Raw genomic sequence first — 22,543 nt, 5'->3', positions numbered from 1 at the left:
AATAACAATCTGTATTATATAAGGTATATTAAAAATGATTTCAAAAGGATGGTTATATTCTTTCAAGGGACATCATGTAAATATGTCTTCAAAGCAAAAACACATCTGAAAATTTCATAGTCAGTTCACTATGTAGTCAACACTTGAACTCTGTAGAACTTTTCAATTTATTCTTGTAGGGAATGGTTTTTGCCATAGCTCTCTGCCTCTGTTACAAACAAATTGGGCTGGAAAATAGTGTATTCCAGCTATAACTTTTCTCCTTTAAATCCCAGGCCTATTTCACCAAGGACAATATCTTAGAGAATAGATATTGTAGAAATATCTTGTAGATATGTACAAGGTAGAAATACCTTGTAGAAATGTTACATGAAAGGTAGTATTTATCTAGCTTAGAAGGGGTGGTTCCATTCAACTAGGTATTACTGTAAGTTAAATTTCAGGTCATCCAACTCAACCAAATGATATGGAAACCAGAATCAATCTATTATCTATCTATCTATCTATCTATCATCACCTACTTTTTACTTTCTGGTGATTTATCAGAGGTGCTCTTCCCACCTTTGTTGGCCTGACTCACTCCCACTCTCCCATGAGCTCTCAGGAGTCTCCAGCATTTCCTGAGCCCACAGACTCTGCTAAGTACTTTACTCTGTATGTCAGTAGCATCAGGGGCGTGTGTTTGTCATGGTGCTTGTTCTATTGTAGGAATAGTAGCTGTTTGTGACTTTGTCTCTCGAATTAGGCTACAGTCTCTTGAGAATAAGGCAACATGTCATCTCAGTAGACTATACTAAGAACTAAGCGTAGTTCTTGATACCCAATCAATAACTGTTTGCTGATCTGATGAATTGAATGACATTATTTGTATATAACTAAATAGACTGCAAGAAAAAAAAAGTAAACTGCAGTGAGCATAGCAGATTACATGCTAGATATACCAATCCTCAAGAGCTATTTAAGAACATCTCTCCCTAAGAGCTGCCCCCAAGTATTTACCATCAGCTACTCCTTTTTATTGATTAATTGAACCTCTTTGTTGATAAAGCAAATGCTTTTTGAGACGGTTAGCATATTTGGGTACTCTGGTGAATACACGTGAATTTGTTTCTTAGATTTATTGTGCCAAGGGCAAAACCCCACAAACAAAACAAAACAACTTGATAGGAGAGCCGGATTTGAGGAAGGAAATGGTTTGGCTGAGAGAGAAGTCTTGGGCTGCAATAAGCTGGAGCCAGGGGCAGTGTGAGGGAGGGTCTTTATGATGCATGTTTATTCAAACTTATCAGCACCTGAAGCTCCCATAAATGTACTGACTTTATTGCTCCAACCAGAGACTCTGAGCATCTGCCTCTCAGCATCAGAGCAGATCCCCAGAGCAGCACCTCTCTGAAGTAGCATGGAGAGTCACTTCCTTCAACACACAACCCTTGTAGTGAGGGTTACAGTGAACTCCACCTCCCAATGCAGTTGGTAAGAAACATGAAACTTGAAACTTGCAAACATGAAAGCTTGTGATATAGAGGCGAATGATGTTAGGACATTTATTCTATTCTTTCTCAGTGTGCCTTCTGCAGATGAGTCTGTCTTACCACTCCTCAGTGCTTTCTCACTCTCCACCAAAAGATTCAGTGGCCACAATGGGTTCGGAACTAGAACGTCCACTTTTAGAGAAGAAAAGTGTAAGAGACAGAAATTTGACACTACTGTTGTACACACACTGAGGGGTGTGCCTTCCAGTATGTGCAATGCCAGCCTGGGACTAAAATGCCATGGTGCTCTGCATTTCCATGATCTTATATAAGTGGAGCCTGTGCTGCTCTCTGAAGCATCCCTCCACATATTCACTGGATTACTTTTCATACTCGATGTTTCAGCAATTTTCTCCTCTTTCATTATTATATTTTTCTTTTCTGCTAGATCTTGCCCGTAAGCATAAATGTATTACTATTTCTTCCATCTCAGAAATTTGCCTTCCCTTGTGCCCACTTCCTTAAACATCTGCATAACCCAATTTTCTCACCAACTTTAAGCCTTTGCTGGAATATTAACTTCTCTAAGAGGCTTTTCTTCATCACAGTAAAGTTGTCACTCAACCCTTCTGTCTGTCATATTTTGTCTGTACCTACTTTTTTTCTCATAGCATTTTATCTTCCTCTAACTGTGTAGTACAATTATTTATTTGGCTGGGTTCTTAAATTTTTTTTCTCATATTCTCTTACTTAAATTAAGCTGCATAAATAAGTAAGCAAACTACTTCCTGATATTAGTAGGTGCTCAGTAAATGTAGAGTGAACAAATTCATAAATGATGACACATTCATTTCATTTTTTGAGAGACTCGGTCTTAAGGTTTTCCCTACAAAAATAAAATTTAATTAAAAAATTTTTCATGTTTATTTATTTATTTTAGGAGAGAGAGAGAGATAGGGCAAGAGCAGGGAAAGAGCAGAGAGAAGGAGAGAGAATCCCAAGCAAGCTCTGTTCTCAGGAAGCCTGATGCAGGGCTCAATCCCACAAATCATGAGATCATGACCAGAGCCAAAATCAAGAGTTGAACACTTAACCAACTGAGCCACCCAAGAGCCCTAAAAATAAAATTCTTAACTAAAAATCATTGTATTGCAATTATAAAAGTTAATTTCATTTCTTATTTGCATTCTCCTTTGTTCCACAGAGCCTGATTCATTCTTGGTTTTAGAATTTTCGTGTTTTCTGGACTGTGTGGTCTTCCAGGTATTTCAGGTAGTATATGAAAGGGGCTTCTAGACTGACAATATTATCTACTCGGTGTCTATTATAAGGCAGAAGAAACAGTTCTTTGATGACTTTTAAGATCTCTTTTGTACCCAGAAGCACTCATTCAGAGTTTCATCCTTTCCAGGTGCTGTGTTCTCCTTTGGACTAGGCATTGATAGAAAACTTAATGCAAATTAATTGTACATGAAGCTATCACTTCCTTGGCCATCACTTCCTTAGTTTCCACCAAGGAAACTACCTAGTGTGGTTTATATTTGACTTGAGGCTGTAAAGTAGGTCTTCACTAACTTCTTGTTAAATTGAATTCAATTCATTAATCAGTTTTGGTCATTAGCTAACAAGGCAGTAGTACAGAGAGGAGAACAGAAAGAGTTGGTGAAGGACTTGTGGGAAGGACCTCTTAATGTAATGAAAAACGATGTCTTTAGTAGATATTTTAAAATGGAGTAAGGGACTAAAATAGAAATATAAGGTAATCTTTGCTACAATTGCTATTTACATAAAGTTCCTCTTTTAAACCATTTGGTATTACTTTTTAAAGACCTGTGCTGACTCTCAATTGCATCTTTCCCCCTCTTATGATGGAAATTATGCTTTACTTCCGTTAGAGGTATGTCTCCACCTGGCTGTAGAGTTCTAAAATTCTTTTTTGAACCTCATACTACACGAGTTCAGGCACGTGTGCTCATGTGCATGTGCACACATGAAACCTTTGTATTTTCCATGTATGGCACTTTCTTCCTGAGATTTGCCAGATTTAAAAGAGCTCTTTTAACTTGGAAAATGGGGATGGGTTTCTGTTTTAGATATGGAAAGGTAAGAAAGAATACTTTATTTCCCACAGACCCTCTTTTCAACTGTGTTTTTACATTAAAATTATCTGAGAAAAAAATAAATACCATGGGTTTCATCCTAATCCAAATGAATTATAATCTTATGAAGTCTAGCCAGGTACTAGTACTTTTTTAATATCACCATTCCTGTTTAATAAATTCCTATTATTAATGGACTCTGCACTTGCTATCATAACTTGCTATCATATTGCCTCATCTATAAATTTTTAAAGTTTGCACACTTTCTCAAAGATAAAGAATATCTTGAGGCATTTATTCTAACCATTATATTTCTTATAATTTTCTTGGAAAAGTGTGGTGGCAAACAAATGTTCCTTGAAATGATATTCAAAATCCTTTTGTGGTTATATTAAACTTGCAATGAGAAAGAAGTCTGGAATGCTGCAAGTTATTTATACAAAGAAAAGAAAGAGGTTACATGTTTTCTGTCTTGTTTAAGTAATTGGCTTATCCACCCTGTACACCTACTTGTATTGCCAAGGTCAAATTTGGGAAAAGATAATCTTTTAGGTTACCTACTAATTTCCATGCATCCATGCACTCTTTTTTTAAATTTTTTGAATGAATAATCACACTCTCTAAAACTGCATTTGGATTTTAGGAAGATAAGAATGATAAATCATAAAGCAATGAAGTACCCAGAAGAAACACTAGGCTTAAAAGTTTTATATTATCTTTTTTTTTTAAGTCAATAATAAGCTACCAAGGGAGAGAATATGAAGGTGTGGAAACACTGTAAAATTTAGAGGAAGATAAACCTGAGTTTGAATCTCATGTTTTTCATTCACAACCCATAGCCACTGCCTTGACAAGTCTGAATCAGACCACTCCTCGCCATTTCCACAGATACAGCCCTCAGTTGAGGTAGTAGCATCAACCACCTGGCCCTCTCCCACCAGAGTGGAAGTTCTTTCCTATCTCGTCCTTCAAGAACCTTCCCTACACAGTAGTCAAAGTAATACTTTTTGTTATTGTTCTTGTTTTCAGCTTTATTGAGGGATAATTGACACATAGGACTTGTATATATTTAAGGAGTACAACTTGGTGATTTGATATATTGTACACATTGTGAAATGATCACCACAATCAAGCTAATTAACATATCCATCTTCCCAAATAATTGCTCCTTCCTTCCTTCCTTCCTCCTCTCTACCTCTCCCCCTCCCTCTCCCTCCTTCCCTCCCTCTCTTTTACTCTCTCTCTCTCTTCTCTTCTTGTGGTGAGAACACTTAAGATCTACCCATTGGGCAAATTCCAAATATGTAAATCACTATTGTTAACTATAGTCACCATGCTGAACATTAGATCTTCAGAATTTATTCATCTTGCATAATTGAAAATTTGTACTCTTTGATGCTTCTCCTCATTACTCCCCCCCACCCCCCACAGTCCCCAGTAACCAGCATTCTACACTCTGCTGCTATGAATTTGACTGTGTTAGATTCCACATATGAGTGAAATCGTACAGTGTTTGTCTTTCTGTCTCTGGCTTATTTCATTTAGCATAATGTCCTACAGATTCATCTCTGTGGCTGTGAATTAAAAGATTTCTTTTTTTTTTTTTTAAGGCTGAAATCTTTTTAAAGCATAAGTCTGACTGCTTTAAACCCTCCACTTGCTTCTTGTTGTAATTAGAATAAATTCCACATTCTTTATTCTGGCTCTAAAGTTCTAATCTCATCTTCTACCCTCTTCCCTTTGCTATATACACTTCAATTACACAACTGTCTCTGGAATAGGCTAAGCTAATTCTTATGGTCTTACACAGATAATTCTAGAGCAAAATAGAGATGAGAGCAAGCGCTTATCTCATGCCCTCATCAGGCAAATGCCATATTTAATATTTTCCAAATCTGTTACCTCATCTGTGAAACTTTTTTTTTCAATGAAATCATGGGAAAATCATTGCCAGTGTCTAGAAATTATTGAGCTATACAAGCTAAGAGAGTGGAGCTATTCATTTTAGGCATTGAAAGATTTTTAAGTAATTGATAGCCAAAGATAAGGTGATTGAATTCTTCATCACAACCAAGATTATAACCACTACTTAAGCAAATACAATATGCCAGACACTGTATTGAATACTGTAGATGATAAAAAGTGGATGAGGATAAAACAGGCTTTGCTCTTAATTGCTTAAAATCTGGAAGAGAGGATAAGGCAAGCACAATGATAACGCCACTACTAGGAGAATATGTGTCATAAGAGTCGGACACAGGAGTTTTACAAATGAGGGTGTAATAGGTCTGAACCTCACTGTAAGCAATGGTGATTTAACAGTTTATATATCTGTTCCCCAATCTGTTTGAACTGCTTCTCCATAGCTGAATTGAAATATAAGACTAGTTAAGTATGGGGGTCAAGGAATTAATAAGGGATCGGCATTTGAGATGGACCTGGAAAATGGGGGACATAATGGAATATGTTTTTGTCATCTCTTTTTTAATTCAGTCATGACTTTCACCAAGACAATACAGTGAGCTTTGTGATTTTGTAGAAGTGTACTTGTTGAATGTTACTGGTCTAGTGATAGTCTTCCAAGGGAAATAGGACTCCCATCTCTGGAATGAGAAGGATCTTGGACAAGTAAATTGATCTCAGATTTTCTTCCCTAGTTTGTAAAATGTCCAATTTATGTGATTGTTGTAAATCTTGGACTAATATGAAATCTCTGACATATAGGTGCTTAATTAATGCTACCTGTCATTTTTACTTTTAATAACTGGAGAAACTGTATATTATAGAAAGTCAGCAAAATTGTGGATGGTTAAAGTGTATACTCTGTATTGATAAGATGGCCTTTCAATTCTGGCTGTACCCCCTCATTTGCTTTGTGATCTCGAGTAAGTAACTTAACATTGCTTTGCCTCATTTCTTTCATCTGTGAAGTGGGGGTTATAATATGTCCTACCTCAGAGGGCTGTTGTAGGGATATTGCACCACATAATTCATATAAAATGCCTGCTGTCCTCAATAAATATGTAATATTTTATAATAATAATAATATATTTAATATGGAGTTGTTAATCTGATGATCTATGGTATATGACATGTCAGCACATGCTGGGTGAATTACTTTTTGATGAACAGATTATTCTCAAATAAAAAATTCAGCTAACCAGACATATAGGCCCAGAGTGCTATTTTGAAGCACCTGCCATTCAGTATTCTCATTTTATTTGACCATGTTGCCAGTGTTGTTGTTGTTGTTGTAGTTTTAGTTGTTTTACTTATGCTTTTATGATTCACTATCACTGGGTTTTTAAAATATGGTAAGAGAAGGTCAAATCCAGGAAGCAATGGAAGGTATAGTCCCACATCAGAAAGATGACTACAAAGGAAAAAAATAATCTTGTTAGAAGAGAATTCCTTTAGGGGTGCTAAAGATTTAAGGATAGAATTTTTCTATTTTGAGCCAAGCAGTAATAAAGAAGTGAAGACTAGAAAGTGGAGAAACTGTTGCCCATGAGAGGAATTTCTTGCTTGACTGTTTTTTCTTAAATCTCATTATGTAAGCTGACTGATTGCTTTTCCCAAACTTGGATTCAGATCTTAAGTATAGAAGAGCAATTCTAGTGAAATACTTATATGTAAATCCTTTGGAGTAAAACTTTTTTTTTTAATTTTTTTTAACGTTTATTTATTTTTGAGACAGAGAGAGACAGAGCATGAATACGGGAGGGTCAGAGAGAGAGAGGGAGACACAGAATCTGCAACAGGCTCCAGGCTCTGCACTGTCAGCACAGAGCCCGTCGTGGGGCTTGAACTCACGGACCTGAGATCATGACCTGGGCCAAAGTCGGATGCTTAACCCACTGAGCCACCCAGGCGCCCCTGGAGTAAAACATTTTTATTTCTATATGCTTATAATTATTTCCCAGCTTACTTGGAAGAGTGTATAGTTTGAAAATTCTGGAACTGAAAGTTACATTCCTTAAGTAAGCATGAAAAAAAGTATTTGGTCCACCTCAATAAGAAATGAGGTTTATTGATCCAGTTTTCTCTCAGCCAGCCTGATAATCAGAAAGACTGTCACCAGCAGAATTCTGGAAGAGGAAGATATTACTACAACCACTCTACATAACTTCCTAGTGCCGGTTTCATATCTAAATGGAACATGGCTAAGATGTACCTGTTTGCTCAACAGAGGGAAGAGCTACACCACTCACTTTAAAGACTCAGGCTTTTTGCTTACATTCCATGCCCTAAGTTACCTCCCTGTTCTTTTCATGTATTCTGCACTCCAGCCAAACTGAATAACTATCTTGCTGCTATCCATTACTTCTGAGGATTTTTTATTTGTTTTTTTTTTTAATTTTTTAAAGTTTATTTATTTTGAGAGAGACAGAGACAGTGCAAGTGGGGGAGGGGCAGGGGGAGGGAGAGAGAAAAGATCCCAAGCAGGCTCTGTGCTGCTAATGCAGAGCCTGATGCGGGGCTCGAACTCACAAAACTGTGAGATAATGATGAGCCAAAACCAAGAATTGGATGCTTAATGGACTGAGCCACCCAGATACCCCATGATTTTTGAATTTGTATACACAGTCACCTCTACCTCCAGATATCACCTCCATGTCCATACACCCAAACCTAACTCCTCATCTAATCTCAGTTTAAATGTAACTTGTCCTTTGAAGCCTTTCCTTTTTTCGACAAGAAATGATCCTATACTTTATAAAAGTTTCCTAGATCTTCATATGTATTGTGTACATACATATACCAAATAGTTCTAGGGATACATCAGTGACTAAAACAGAAATCCTTGTAAATTTAAACGAGTTAAAAAATGTGTGTTAGTGATTTATGCTAAAAAGAAGAATGCAGAAGAGGAGGAAAATAGGAAGTGGAAAGACAGCAATTTTCTGTGGTCAAAAGAGTCCCGACAGCAAAGGAGACACGAGAGTAAAGACCTGAAGTATGATGTGCATGTAGGAGAAGAGCATTCAGGCAGAGGAAAGAGCAAGTATGAAGACTCTGGTGGGAGTGGACCTCATGTGGGATGTCATCGGCTGGGATTAGAGTGACCAACAGAGAAAGGAGGAGCAGATGATGTCATAGAGGTGAGGAGTGAGTAGTCATAAGGGAGCATGAGGAAGAACAGGCAGATGGTAAAGGTCTTTAGAGTGACTGACTTTTTCTCAGGGTTAGATGACCAAACCATAGAAAGGGTCTTAATCATTTCAGAAGAATGATAGAACTTGTATTTTAACAGGAGCGACAATGCAGCAGTGAGAGCATGCAGATTCTGGAAATACTCTGAAGATAGAAATTATTGAATTTATTGAAAGATTGACCACCAGGAGAAAAAGAGGAGCAAGAGGAACTCAAAGGTCTATGACTTGAATGATTGGAAAGAAGGAGCTTCCATTAGTTGAAATGGAAAAAGCTAGAAAAGGAACAGGAAACAGTGTCAGGCATTCTGCTTTGAACATGTACAGTTAAGATTACTGGCCTGTCCTGTGATTAGTTGGATATGTAAGTTGTAAGTTTGGGGGAACAGCTGGGAGCACTTGGTATCAGTGGTGCCAGTTTGGGAGTTATAAACATTTATTTTTCTTTTCTTTTTTTAGATCTATTTTTATTGTTTTGAACAATCTCCATACTGTTTTCCACAGTGGTTGCACCAATTTACACTCCCATCAGCAGTGCACAAGGGTTCTCCTTTCTCCACATTCTCACTGACACTTGTTATTTCCAGTGTTTTTGAGAATAGCCATTCTAACAGGTGTGAGGTGATATCGTCTTGTAGTTTTGATTCGAATTTCCCTGATGGTTAGTGATGTTGAAAACCTTTTCATATACTGTTGGCCATTTGTATGTCTTCTTTGGAAAAATGTCTATTCAGATTTCTTGCTCATTTTTAGTTATTTGGTTTTTTGCTATTGAGTTGTATGGGTTCCTTGTGTATTTTTTATATTAACCCCTATTGAATATGTGCTTTGCAAATATTTTCTCCCGTTCCATAGGTTGCCTTTTTATTTTGTTGATGGTTTCTTTCACTGAGCAGAAACCTTTTTAGTTTTATGTAGTCTCACAATTTTTGCTTCTGTTACATTTACTTTTGGTGGCAAATCCAAAAGTTAATTACCAAAGCTAATGTAATGGAGCTTACTGCCTATCTCTTCTTCTGGGAGTTTACAGTTTCAGATTTTATATTCAAGTCTTTAACCCATTTTATGTTGATTTTTGTGTATCGTATAAAATAGGAGCCCAATTTCATTCTTTTGTATGTTAGTGTCAAGTTTTCCCGGTACCATTTATTGAAGAGACTGTTGTTTCTTCATTGTATATTATTGGCTCCTATGTTGTAAATTAATTGACTGTCTATGCATGAGTAAATCTAAGTTTTCTTTTCTGTTCCATTGATCTATGTAATTTCAGTATTTATGCCAATACCATACTGTTTGATTACTATGGCTTTGTAATATAGTTTTAAATCAGAATGTGTGGTGCCTCCAGCATTATTCTTTCTCAAGGTTTCAAATGGGGTCTGTTTGGTTTTATGCAAATTTTAGGGTTCATTTTTCTATTTCTGTGGAAAATGCCAATTTTTATAGGAAATGCAATGAATCTATATATTGCTTTGAGTTTGATGGACATTTTAACAATGAATTTTTCCAATCTCCAAACATGGAGTAACTTTGTATTTATTTATTTCTTCTTCAATTTATTTTACCAATGCCTTATAATTTTCAGTGTAGACTTCCTATCTACTTATTTAAATTGATGTCTAAGTATTTCTTTGGTGCAATTGTAAATGGGATTCCTTTCTTAATTTCTCTTTCTGATAGTTCTGTCTAGTTCTGTTAGCATACAGAAACACAACTGATTTTTGTGTGTTGATTTTGTATCCTGAAACTTTTCTTAATTCTTTTATTAGTTCTGACAATTTTTTTGATGGAGTCTTTGGGTTTTCTATACAGATCATGTTATCTGTAAACCGAGATAGTTTTACTTCCTTAATTCCAATTTGGATGCCTTTTTCCCTGTTTTTACCTAATTTTTCAGGCAAGGGCTTCCAACACTATGTTAAATGAAAATGGAGAATGGGCATCTTTTTCCTGATATTAGAGGAAATACTTTGATCTTTTTACCATTGAGTATGATTTTGGCTGTGAGCTTGTCATATATAGCCTTTGTTTTGTTGCGGTACATCCCCTCTATATCCACTTTGTTGAGAATTTTTATCATGAATGGATGTTGAATTTCATCAGATGCCTTTCTGCATCTATTGAGATGATCATATGATTTTTATCCTTCATTTTATGTTATGTATCACAATTATAGGTTTACATATGTTGACCTGTACTTGCATACTTAGAATAAATCCCACTTGATAATGGTGTATGATGCTTTTAATGTAATGCTGAACTTGGTTTGCTAGTATTTTTTGAGGATTTTTCCATCTATATTTTTCAGAGATACTGGCCTGTTATTTTCTTTTCTTGTAGTGTCCTTGTCTGGCTTTGGTTATCAGGGTATTGTTGGCCTTCTACAATGAATTGGGAAATATTCTCTCCTCTTCTAGATTTTGGAAGAGTTTGAAAGGATTGGTATTAATTGTTTTTTAAACATTTGATAGAATTTACCAATGAAGCCATCTGGCCCTAGACTTTTGTTTATTGGGAAGTTTTTGATTACTGATTCAATCTTCTAGTAATTTATTTGTGTAGATTTTCTGTGTCTTCATGTTTTAGTCCTGGAAGGTTGTGTTTTTCTAGGAATTTACCTGTTTTTTCACGGTTATCCAACTTACTGGTATATAATTGTTCAGGGTAGTTTCTCATGATCTTTAGTATTTCTTTGTAATCCATTGTAGTGTCTCTTCTCTCATTATAATTTTGAGTCTCCTCTCTTTCTTTCTTAGTCTAGCTAAAGTTTGACAATTTATTTATCTTTTCAAAAAACAAGCTCTTAGTTGTTTTTGTTTTTGTTTTTAATCTTTCCATTGTCTTTTAGTCTCCATTTCACTGATTTCTATTCTGATCTTTCTTATTTCTTTCCTTTGACTGACTCTGGGCTTATTTTGTTCTTCTTTTTCTAGTTCCTTGAGGAGTAATATTAGATTGATTATTTGAAATCTTTATTTTGTCTTAATATGGTTGTTTTTTCCTATAAACTTCCTTCTTTTGCTCTACCCCTAAGTTTCAGTATGTTGTATTATCATTTCATTTGTTTCAAGATGTTTTTGGATTTTTCCTTTGATTTCTTCTTTGACTCATTGATTCTTCAGGAGCATTTTATTTAAGTTCCACATATTTGTGAATTTTATATTTTTCTTATAATTGATTTCTACTTCCATACTATTGTGGTTGGAAAAGATGGTTGATATGTTTTTGGTTTTCTTAAATTTATTAGGACTTGTTTTATTGCCTAACATATGACCTATCTTGGAAAATGTTCCATGTGCTCTTGAGAAGAATGTGTATTCTGCTGTTGTTTGATGGAATGTTCTGTATATGTCTGTTAGGTCTATCTGGTCTAATGTGAAGTTTAGGCCCATCGTTTCCTCACTGATTTTCTGTCTAGGTGATCTATTCTTTATTGAAACTGTGGTATTGAAATCCTTACTATTATTGTATTGTGGTTTATTTCTTGCTTTAGATCTGTTATTCTTTGCTTTATATATTTAGATGCTCCAGTATTTAGTCCATAAATATTTACAATTGTTATATCCTTGATGAACTGGCCCCTTATCTTTATATAATAACCTTCTTTGTCTCATAGTTTTTGGATTATAGTCTATTTTGTCTCATATGAGTATAGTGACCCAGCCTCATTTTGGCTTCCATTTGCATGGAACATCTTTTTTCATCCTTCACCTTCCATCCACATGTGTCCTTAAAGCTGAAGTGAATCTCTTGTAGACAGCATATAGTTGGGTCTTGTTTTTTATCCATTCAGCTACTCTGTATTTTGATTATAGAATTTAGTTCCTTTACATTTAAAGTACTAGTGGAAGGTGTGGACTTACTACTGCCATTTTGTTGTTTCCTGGCTGTTTTATAGTTTCTTTATTCCTTTCTTCATCTCTTGCTCTCTTTCTTTGAGATTTGATGATTTTCTATGGGGTTATGCTCTGATTCCCTTCTCTTTATCTTTTGTGTGTCTAATATAGGTTGGTTTGTGGTTATCACAAGGTTTACTTTAAAAAATTCATAGTTACAACAATCTATTTTAAACTGAAATCAACTTAACTTCAAATGTGTATGAAAGTTCTACATTTTTATACTTCTTCCCAGACCTCCATGGGAGGAAGGAAATTCAGGGGCCTCCTATGTAATTATCTTGGTCTGGAGTTAAGATATATGCTACCATTTTTTATGGACCCACAAACATATGGCCAACTAGTCTTTGACAAAGCAGGAAAGAATATCCAATGGAATAAAGACAGTCTCTTCAGCAAGTGGTGCTGGGAAAACTGGACAGCGACATGCAGAAGAATGAACCTGGACCACTTTCTTACACCATACACAAAAATAAACTCAAAGTGGATTAAAGACCTCAATGTAAGACAGGAAGCCATCAAAATCCTCAAGGAGAAAGCAGGCAAAAACTTCTTTGATCTTGCCCGCAGCAACTTCTTACTCAACACATCTCCAAAGGCAAGGGAAACAAAAGCAAAAATGAACTACTGGGACCTCATCAAAATAAAAAGCTTCTGCACAGTGAAGGAAACAATCAGCAAAACTAAAAGGCAACTGACAGAATGGGAGAAGATATTTTCAAATGACATATTAGATAAAGGGTTAGTATCCAAAATCTATAAGGAACTTATCAAACTCAACACCCAAAAAACAAATAATCCAGTGAAGAAATGGGCAAAAGACATGAAGAGACACTTCTCCAAAGAAGACATCCAGATGGCCAACTGACACATGAAAAAATGCTCCACATCACTCATCATCAGGGAAATACAAATCAAAACCTCAGTGAGATACCACCTGACGCCTGTCAGAACAGCTAACATTAACAACTCAGGCAACAATAGATGTTGGCAAGGACGTGGAGAGAGAGGATCTCTTTTGCATTGTTGGTGGGAATGCAAGCTGGTGCAGCCACTCTGGAAAACAGTCTGGAGGTTCCTCAAAAAACTAAACATAGAACTACCCTACAACCCAGCAATTGCACTACTAGGCATTTATCCACGGAATACAGGTGTGCTCTTTCAAAGGGACACATGCACCCCTGTGTTTATAGCAGCACTATCAACAAAAGCCAAGGTATGGAAAGAGCCCAAATTTCCCTCGATGGATGAATGGATAAAGAAAATGTGGTGTATATATACAATGGAGTATTACTTGGCAATCAAAAAGAATGAAATCTTGCCATTTGCAACTACATGGATGGATCTGGAGGGTATTATGCTAAATGAAATTAGTCAGTCAGAGAAAGACAAAAATCATATGACTTCACTCATATGAGGACTTTAAGAGGCAAAACAGATGAACATAAAGGAAGGGAAATAAAAATAATATAAAAACAGGGAGGGGACAAAACAGAGGAGACTCATAAGTATGGAGAACAAACTGAGGGTTACGGAAGGGGTTGTGGGAGGAGGGATGGGCTAAATGGATAAGGGCACTAAGAATCTACTCCTGAAATCATTGTTGCACTATATGCTAATTAATTTGGATGTAAATTTAAAAACATAAAAAATAAAGTTAAAAAAAAAGATATATGCTACCATTTTTTAAAATAACCTAGACTATTTGTGTAAAATTATTAATAAAAGACAACTGCTACATTAAAATACCAAATTTTGAATTAGGCTCTGGATATGTAATTATGTCATATCTTTGAACAATTCTTTGTAGAGAGCTCGCAACACCAGCAATTCATCTGTCAGTATATGCAAAGTGAGTTCATTAAATTTGGCCTGGTGCTGTCAAAGGCACATTACACTATTTTTGCATATCTATTTTGTCTTTTACAAGACATACTAGAGATATGTTGTGCTCCAGATTTTGTAATACAACATTTTGTCATTAATATATCTCCAATACTTTTATATTAATTTTAATATTAGAATCATGTCTTCTTTAAAAAGACAGAGTTCTCTGGGGCGCCTGGGTGGCGCAGTCGGTTAAGCGTCCGACTTCAGCCAGGTCACGATCTCACGGTCCGTGAGTTCGAGCCCCGCGTCAGGCTCTGGGCTGATGGCTCAGAGCCTGGAGCCTGTTTCCGATTCTGTGTCTCCCTCTCTCTCTGTCCCTCCCCCGTTCATGCTCTGTCTCTCTCTGTCCCAAAAATAAATAAACGTTGAAAAAAAAAAAAAAAAAGAAAAAAAAAAGACAGAGTTCTCATAAGGATACATGAAATAATTGCACAAAATATTTTAGTTTCTTATGCAATATTATTTTTTAAAAGAATGCAAAATGTTTAAACATTTAGCATTATATGACTCTTCTCTTTAGTTCAAATCAGAACACTTTCACCAAGGTATTTTTTAGTTTAAGATGCTGCAGATGTGAAAAGATAAAAGAAGAAATGAACTTATTCTATTATGGAAAGAATGGATGAGAATGAAGGCATTACCACATTTTTAGAGCATGCATTCACGTAGATTATTTGAGATTAGATGGATAAATTATATGGCTTTATATTTATTATATTATTTATTATTTATTTTTATTTTTATGTTTATTTTTATACTTATTATTTATTATTATATGGCAACTAAAAAACGTTGCGTACATTTTACCTTCATATTTCTAAAGAAGTAGCTTGATGGATTTAGTCACTGAATTAAAGAACTTGGAGTTTTGGATCCAAATGATTCTTCAATCATCTCTTTGTCAGACAATTTGTATTCTATGGTTGGGTTTAAAATAGGATTCCTGACAGGGAATATCATGTGCAAGAGCCTTGAGGCAAAAAGTCCCGAGGTACTTTTGAAGAACTTTTAAAGAAACCCTAATGGCAACAGTCCTTAGAACTGTGTGGCTATAGCACTTAGTGTTCAGTGTTAACTATTGTCCTATTATCTGTAGAACCTTCTAACAGGAAAGGCATGTGAAAATGTTAATGCTATTTTTGGTGCATTGCAAAATTAAAATGAATCCTAATTACATGCCCTTTATTTACATGTACTTTATAAAATGTCTACCATGAATTGTGTTCTAAGGAATTCTACCATGAATTCTACCTATATTAGAGAATGGATGACTAAAAGTAGGTTCTAAGTGTTTAAGTAAGTTAGTAGGCATTAACGTTTTACAATTTCAATCTGAAAGAAACATTTGAACTATTGTTTTCTAAGTAGTAATGCAGCTCTTGACTAAGCATAGTCAAGTGTAAGTATGAAAAGGGTATGTTTATTGAATAAAGTATGGTCAACATGTTTGTGGGTGGATAGAATTCATTTTATAATTGTAGAGAAGAAATAAATATCTGTATAAAAACCCATATGATAGGTGCTTGTCACTTTCTAGTGATTTGTTGCTTACTTTGTTCTCAGTGGGTCTCTTCTGTGTTCTAGGATGAGTTGGCAGTGTGGAACAGCACTTCAAATGCGAATTATAAGACTGAATATTCGGTGCAGTACTTCTAAGTTTTGTCAAGCTGTGTGGCCTTGAGGAAGTCATTTCATATCCCTATATCTCCAATCCCTCTTCCCAAAAGTAAAGAAAATCATATCTGACTTGCTTTAGATTTGCTGTTGTGAGGATCACAGCAGTGCCACATATAAAAGTACCATGAAAGCTTTAAGTCACTAAACAGATGTAAAGTATTCTCAACCATGCAAAATTTAAAAGCATAAAAGTTTGTTACTATTATAAATGTGAACGGGCATTTCCCAGGGACTTTAGTACCAAGGTAAAAGAATACTGACTTGAATTTTACAATAAAAACATGCATTCTTTAACTTCAGTGTCCAGTAGATGCAGATCAGATTTTTCAGGCACATCCTCCCGATGGGGACAAAGAGAAACTCAGGACAAAATTTATATTTAAAAAATTCTGCCTGAAAGCATTGGAGAACCAATAATGCAGTGAAAAGCTATGTGACTAAGATCATTTAGAAGATAGAAATACAGAGAGGGGAAACCTGGCATTAGGGTCTGCTTTCATCTTGTATTGTCAATTTTATTTTTTTTTTATTTTTTTTTTTTTAACGTTTTTTATTTATTTTTGGGACAGAGAGAGACAGAGCATGAACGGGGGAGGGGCAGAGAGAGAGGGAGACACAGAATCGGAAACAGGCTCCAGGCTCCGAGCCATCAGCCCAGAGCCTGACGCGGGGCTCGAACTCACGGACCGCGAGATCGTGACCTGGCTGAAGTCGGACGCTTAACCGACTGCGCCACCCAGGCGCCCCTGTATTGTCAATTTTAGGGCGAAAAAAAGGGGGGCTTTTTTTCCCCACATGGAAGCTGAGAAGCTAAGCAAGTCTAAGAGAAAAACAACAAGAACAAAAAAATGGAGTAAATGAATGCCCATAAAGACAAAAATGTGTTAAGGTTTTATTCTGAGACCATAATGGGAGCTAGGAATAAGAGGAGAGAGGAAAGAGGATGGCTCTTAGAAGTTGAAAACTCATGTCCACACAAAAACCTGTGCACAGTTGCTTATAGCTGCTTTATTCATAATTGTTAAAGCTTGGAAGCAACTGAGATGTCCTTCAGGAGGGGAATGGGTAAAAGAAGTGTGGAACATCCAGAACATGGAATACTATTCAATATTAAAAATAAATGAACTATCAAGCAATGAAAAGACATGGAAGAAAATTAAATGCATATTACTAAGTAAAATAAGCCCAATCTGAAAGGCCACATTCTGTATGATTCCATCTATATGATGTTCTGGAAAAGGCAAAACTATGAAGATAGTAAAAAGGTCAGTGATTGCCAGGGATTGGGGGAAGAGAAATGAATAAGTGAAGCATAGAGAGTTCTTAGGGCAGTGGAATACTCTATATGATATTATAATGATGGATATATGTCATTATACATTTGTCCAAACCCATAGAATGTACCACATGAAGAGGTAACTAATGTAAAGTAGGGACTTGGGGTGATTATGATGTGTCAGTGTAGGTTCATCAGTGGTAACAAATGTATTGGTCTGGGGGAGTATGCTGATAACGGGGAAGGCTGCAAACCGTGTGGGAGCAGGGCTATCTGGGTGATCTCTGTCCTCTCAATTTTGTGGTAAACCTAAAATTTCTCTAAAAAAAGTAAAGTCTTTTTTAAAAATGGGTAGCTGGTTTGCAAATAGACTACTGACATGATGTTCAAAAGTCAAAATAAATCACACATAGAATGATTTAATCAATGAGGGTATAACAACACCTAACATTATGTGATTTTTTTTTATAGAATTATGCTAAGCCGTTGAATTTTCTTCACTTGATCTTAGCCAAAAGGCTGAGAAGCGATTTGCAGTTGCATTTTCTTATTTAACATACATAAAAACCTAGGCACTAGACATATCATTAACCTCATTTTGGAAATGGGAAAACCAAGTTTTACACCACATAAGTAACTTTCCTAAACATTAGAATTAGGATTTGGGAGTTCACAGCCCTATCCAGAGTTTGTATTCTTGCTATACAAAAGATGCTGAAACAATTGCAGTACCAAAAACTTCAAGATTTTCAAATCATGAAAGATTGTAGTAACTGATGTTGATGAAGAAAAACTGCCTGGCATATCAGCAGAGAATCACAGATGCTGAGAATTGAAAGGGACCTTGGATACCATCCTTCTGTCTGAATACTTTCCATCAAATGGTAATTAATCTCCCTTTTGGGCACCACTAATGACAATTAGCTCTTCATTCTAGTAAAGGTTCATACCATTAGAAACCATCTTTTTGTAGAGCTGAAATTTGTGGGGTTTTGTTTTGTTTTAGCTTCCAATCACTGGCTCTAATTCTGTCCTTGATTAATTCAGAATAATTTATATTATCCTAAGGAGTTTTGAGATACTTAGATAAATATACCAGGTTATGCATAAATAATTTCTTCTTTAGGTTAAGTATTCTCATTTTCTTCTTCTTTTTCTCATATGACATAATTGCTGATAGCTTTCCTCAGGATGTGCTCATTTGTCCATGTCCCTTATTGGTATAATTGGGAAATGTCATAGGATAATTACAGATAAAAAGACGTAACATGTCAATATCTGGGATGTGATAAAACCTTTTTCTTTCAAATTTTCTTGAGAATTCAAAATGGTGATGTTCTCAGTTTCTCCTATGTTTACTAGAATAGGCCCTCTTAACGGCAAACTTCATTTGTTTGTAATTTACTAAAATTTCTCTATTCTCCTTTTTGGGCTCAGAAAACAAAGTTATATAGCAGTGCTATTTCTTCTCAATGTAAGATTATTTCTTTATGATATATTCCTAGCAGAAGAATTTCTGGATAAGAATTTGTATTAGGATAGAGGCTAAGTTGTAACAAAGAAGATTCCAAAAATGCAATGGCTTAAATACAAGAGAAATTGTCGTTGTTTTTTTTCCCCTCTCAGAAAACAGCCTAACCAGCAGGGAAGCTCTGCCTCATGAAATCTGTTAGAGATGGAGGCTTCCTTCATCTCATTCTTATTTAGACACTGCCTCATCTTTGTGATCAAAACTGTGCCATTTCCAAAATCTTCTTTGCAGCCTAAAGGAAGGTGAACAGTTCAGGATAAGCCACTTGACCTGGGGGTGCCTGGGTGGTTCATTCGGTTACACATCAGACTTTAGCTCAGGTCATGATCTTGGGATTCATGGGTTCCAGCCTGGCATTGGGCTCTGTGCTGCCAGCTCAGAGCCTGGAGCCTGCTTTAGATACTGTGTCTCCCTCTCTGCCCCTCCCCCACTTATGCTCTGTCTCTCTCTCTCTCTCTCTCTCTCTCTCAAAAATAAATAAACATTAAAAAAAATAAATTGGAACTGACCTGGAAGTTGTGTATATGAATTTTGTCCTATATCCTTTAAGAGAAAGGAGTCCAGTAGCCAAGTTGGACTGGACTTGGTTGCTAGGGGGCTGGGAAATGTCATCCCTAACTGTGAAGCCATGTACCCAGCGTCAGCAATTTTACTGTGAAACGAACCAGGAATTAAAATTTGGTCTGCTAGCCTCTACTACAGATATTATATTCTTTGTTTTTATGAATCTTAAACTATTTTTCAAAATTGCTCTACAGAGTGTTCATTAACTGAGTCTATTCAAAATGTTAGTAAACACATTAATCTGTAATGTAAACAAATAAAAAATTCAACTGCATGAAACCATTAATAAGACCAACATCAATAGATTTGGGAAATACTTGACTTAGTAAGCAAACATCTCAATTAATAGAAGCAGAAGGGGTAGGAATTTGCATGCTGGCTGCAAGCATTTACAGTGTCATGGGCTTTAGCGCAGATAATTTACATTAAAGATAGGGAGCCAAACTTCCTCTTGCATGTTGTTAAATGGAGTCAGTTAACATAGTTTTTTTTTTATCTCACCTTTTCTGTGGCACTTGCTATTTTGCTCTGAATACCATCTCACCAAACATCCACTCAAGCTATAATCTAGTAATATTGCAGTGAAAAAAATAATTCCCATTTCTCAGGGATGCTGGTATTTTTTCAAGTGAATATTGCTTGCATTTGGAGAGTCATTTGCTAATTTTTCACTGTTATATCGAAAACAGTGTTTGCACATACAAGATAAAATGATTAAGGGGAAACCAAAATTTACATAGGTGTAGTGATTTTTGAAGACATCAAAATGAATAATACACATTATAACTGAAACGTCATCTTGCATTCCTTCAATTCCAATCATAAGCAAAGAAACCTTGTGATATTCATTTCTGACCTGCTGCATTCTGTTCTCAAACTATTTTTTATTCATATTCATTTTTAAAGTTTTGCTTCAGATTAGTATCATTGAACTGCACAAAATCTGAGGTAAGGCAAACACACAGAATTTCAAATGTGGCCCCACTCTTAATCTTGAGATGGCCAGTCCACAGCCATTCACTAGAACCTGCTTTAGGAGAGTTCTGTACCGGGTACAGTCGGTGGGAAGGAAATAGTCTCTGACCTCTAGGATCTTACCCTTTAGTTTGTGAAGATAAAATATAAGAAGCAACCATTTACCGTGCCTAAGTTTTAAAATAAGCCTTGACTCATTCCTTTTCCTCATTCCAGCAGACAATTAGTCGTAAATTCTCATATTCGAATTACTCATCCCTACAGCTTTCCAGCTTGTTCTGCTGGCTGGGGCTTCTCTCCCTCCAATCCACTTGCACTGAGAAAGATTCCCTCCAACTCTTCACCTTACTTTGGAATCCATACAACAAAATTTATTGATAAATAACTTGTCACATAGAGGTAAAATAAAAGTAAGGTGATGATTCAGTCCACATGTGTATCTGTGAATATATGTGAATCAGTCAGTACAATATCCTGCCTCCTATCTCCATGTTCTTATGGAGCATACTTTGTGCCCTTCATGAAAGACTGAATGTCCAGGGTTGAAATCTGATGATGTCATCCCCATTCTCTGTTTAAAACCTTTTAGTGTGCCTTCAATATCCTTAAAGTCCACACTCACTTACCTGGCTCTTGAAATTTTTGATGTGGTGTTGCCTTGCTCTCTGGGTTTACCTCTAATCATTACTCTTGTCATGTGCTGAAGGCTGCCATTTTAAGCTATTGTCCTTACCCACGCTTTACACCCTCTCTTTCTTCTAGGCTTTTGTACCTGTTGTTTCTTCCCTGGAAATGACATTCTTGTAAATTCCTTGTAAATTTCCTGTAAATTCCTCCTTTGTAAATTCCATGGCCCCAATCTAAGAACTAGGCTTATCTTAAATGCTCCTATAAAAACCTGTAACACTTGTAACATAGCTCTAATAGAATTTTATTGTTATTGCCAACTTACTTATTCAGATTCCTATGGAAACTCAGAGTCCTTGAACACAGGGACTATATGTTTTCATCCTTTTATGTCAACTGGCTAGCACAGTATTCAACACATAGCAAATATACAATAATTGTTTGTAGACTTGAAATTCATAAAGAAGCAATTTATGGTATAGATTAAATGTATTTGTGCCAAATTAATTAAAAAGATGAAAGTTTTGTTTGTTAACTACTTACTTTATACCAGATATTGGTGATAACACAGTGAATGTAACAAAATTCCTGTCATCTGAGAGGTAAGTTTAATGGTTTACTTCCTTTTTCTTTTCTCCATAAATCTTACTTAACTGCCACATTTGTTATTATCACCTTTTTAGAAAATGCTTGGGAGAGCCCCAAATTTTAACCCAAGTCATCCTATAAATAACAGAGTTAAAGAAGACTGGAATTTATTACTGAAATAACATTTCCATGAATCCAGTAAAGGAAATAGGTTGACCTTCCAAAAGAGATACATAGCATGGAAGGGAATGGAGAAAGACTTATTTCAGATAAAAATGACTGAGTAGCTTGGCTGGAGCAAAGAAAATCTAAACGGTAAATACAAGGTATGAGGTCTGAGGAGTGTAAGTAGGATATGAGTCATGGTAAGGGATTTGGAGAAATGAAGATCCAAATGATTATGCTTTGAGTAAGTAGGCGATAACATTATCCTAGGAGGTTGACATATAACAATAATACATGATTTACAAATAGGATATGTAATGAGTATTTTTTAAACATCTGGGTTATATAGAAATAATGAGAAGGCTTAAATTATAATGAAAATATAGAAATGCATTAAAACATCTCCAACAATCTGTAATGAAGACCGAATATTTCAGAGCCACATAATTTTAGTCCTTAACATATTAAATGTCCACACTGCCATGAAGAACTTTGGCCTTTAATAGTTTGGTTTAAAAGCTTCAAAACCATCAGTCTAGAACCTTTTGAGATTTTTATATTTTGAACATGAGAAAAATTTAACATATACATCAGAAGTGTTGTCTTTACATATTTGAGAAACATCTGAAA

At 35.7% G+C, this 22,543-nt stretch overlaps 1 long non-coding RNA gene across 1 annotated transcript; it reads left to right on the top strand.

Annotated features, from left to right (window-relative positions):
* Positions 1–11,921: 11,921 nt before the first annotated feature.
* LOC144616268 (uncharacterized) lies at positions 11,922–16,256 on the top strand. Its single transcript, XR_013555410.2, has 2 exons — positions 11,922–13,836; positions 16,095–16,256. It is a non-coding gene; the product is annotated as an uncharacterized LOC144616268 (long non-coding RNA).
* The last annotated feature ends 6,287 nt before the right edge of the window (positions 16,257–22,543 follow it).

This window comes from Panthera onca, chromosome B2, assembly GCF_046562875.1.
Source record: "Panthera onca isolate mPanOnc1 chromosome B2, mPanOnc1 haplotype 2, whole genome shotgun sequence".
Lineage (NCBI taxonomy): Eukaryota > Metazoa > Chordata > Mammalia > Carnivora > Felidae > Panthera > Panthera onca.
Note: the sequence above shows the minus strand (reverse complement) of the source record. Positions and strands in the feature narration are given on the sequence as shown.